General features: G+C 40.5%; 1 non-coding gene across 1 annotated transcript; it reads right to left on the bottom strand.

Annotated features, from left to right (window-relative positions):
• Window positions 1–1,297: 1,297 nt before the first annotated feature.
• Window positions 1,298–1,371, bottom strand: Trnas-gga (transfer RNA serine (anticodon GGA)). Its single transcript has one exon. It is a non-coding gene; the product is annotated as a tRNA-Ser (tRNA).
• Window positions 1,372–2,291: the final 920 nt, after the last annotated feature.

The raw sequence follows: 2,291 nt of genomic DNA, 5'->3' as shown, positions 1-2,291 counted from the left end.
GGCTTGATTTTATCACATAAAAAGCTCAGTTTCAGTTAAAATCGATAAAAAATTTTTACTTTGGAGTGGTAGAGTGGGAGGGGGGCACTAGAATAAAGCACTAAAATCTTTTTGGATAATGTACTAAAGTAATTTGCTTTTGTTTTCACTATTGTACAAATTAAGTTTCGTGAGGCCTTCGGGTTAAAACATTGGGTGAAAATGTACACTCTGAAATTTCAGAACCCAATCTAATACTTGATATAACTATCAAACAATATTTCTATAACTATCAAACAATATTTCCTAATAACTTAGTCCAAAAACCAGCGTAAAACAGCAATAACGCGACCACTAGTCTGTTAATAGCTTGTTAACTCGAAAACGAGACCAGCACAAAACAGAGAAAAAGCGTTGATAAAAACAGTAGGTAAGTGATGTAAAAGCGACCGATAGCTAATCGACATTAGAACATATGTTTACCCCGAAACGTCGGATCAACCAAATTTAAAAGTACATGTTATGGAATATGCCAGTCAACAAGACTATATTTTTTCTTGCGTTCGTTTCAACTTAAACCCACTATTTCTTGAGCAAAACTACGTCAGAAACCTGCATTTGTGATTTACAAACAGCGACTAATTTGTTAGTTTATTTAAAAAACGATGAAAGTGAAAACTCCTGGACTGTGCTCACGCTTAGCTGTTATAAACAAAACGTTTTGGGGGCCCGTGGGTAGATCCCTTCTATGTGAGGGTGGTACAACCATTCGCTACTACGGGCGCATCGCAGATCCTTATTTCAACGACGGTCGCCAATTGTTTGCTTGCTTTTGTTTTAAAATTACTGGTGTAAAGAAACAGATTTATATATATACCATCGACTGGCGCCTGAAAAGTCCAGATTATTTTCTAATTTGATGCACAGATCATGCTGAACAGTCTGTAAGACCATCTGTCTTAACTGTTTATGATGTCATCATATATATTGTGACGCTTTTGGTGCATTATTTTTCGCATTGTTTGCACACAGTAGGCGTACAAAAGTCTGACGCATATAGCTACTAGGCTGAAGAACCTCTTTTACAGGCCCAAAAACTGTTTATAGTAGGAGTTCTTAACCAGGGGTACATGGAGGGGGTACGAAGCACCAAAGCAGGGGGGTACGACAGTCAGTGTGAAATTATACATTATTTAAGCATATTTGTGAAGAATGCGTAACAAATCACAGTACGCCAGGCCCATTGAAGGCGATATACGGAATCAGCCGGTCACCAAGCATTCACCACCATATGGCAAGGCGTAGGCCAGAAAAATCTAGCCTGCGGTGGGATTCGAACCCACGACAGGAGTCTTTCCGGGACTCGCGCTCTACCAACTGAGCTACACAGGCTCAGTGGAGAATCCGCCGAAAGTCGAATCACAAGCACCGTTGCCTGCCTCGTATGCTGCACATGTCAGCTTCGTAGTAGGGGATCGCCAGAATGCGTAACAAGTTACTTTGTTACATGTAGTTGATTTCAATTTAATAATTGTTGGTGTGCTGTAAATATTGTTGAACTTACAAGACTATTTTAATGCATGAATTCAACACGTAAGTTATAAATACACTGAGTTTGTCCGTCGGCCATTGTAGACAGGGGGTACGAGAAAATTTCATGAAAGCTCAAAGGGTACGAGCGCAAAAAAGGTTAAGAAACACTGGTTTAGAGGAGTTGAAAAATCAAAATATTTGATAAAATAGCATTAGTTACGTCACGACCATAGCTGACGGCCGCCGGATGTGCACACTTGCTGTAAGTCAAAACTAACCCTACGCAATTACATATATCGCACTATTATTAATGTAAATTCGTTTCAACCGATTTTTCTTGCCCAAAAGTGAGGGGAAAACCCACATAAGACAGAAATAAGACATCTACTAATCTGATACTTACTTATACAGCCAGCTTCGTCGTCCGTGTCATGGCATTCCCTTCTTCTGTTGCACTGCATATAGGAAGGAATACAGGCACCAGACTCACATGCGTACTCATTGTCAGCACAGTTGCCTGCATGAAGAAACAATAATCCGGTTAATCGCAAATCCCCTTTAGTTTCGTTTTGTTGCATACTGAATTCTGAACCTTAGCCCAGTGGTTCCTAACCTTTCCTGGTCCAGCCCCCCTGAAAGTACTTTTTGGGCCCTGTGGCCCCTTCAAGTAACTCTGTAGGACCTGTGGCCCCCTTAAAAAATGCAATTGGCAATCTCGTGTTGGAATTCGGTTCTAATTTCGGCTTTAAACAGGTCGAAACGAGTAAACAAGAATCCGA

The sequence above is a fragment of the Phallusia mammillata genome, chromosome 3 (genome assembly GCF_965637545.1).
Source record: "Phallusia mammillata chromosome 3, kaPhaMamm4.hap1.1, whole genome shotgun sequence".
NCBI classification, from domain to species: domain Eukaryota; kingdom Metazoa; phylum Chordata; class Ascidiacea; order Phlebobranchia; family Ascidiidae; genus Phallusia; species Phallusia mammillata.
This window is presented reverse-complemented; position numbering and strand designations above follow the sequence as displayed.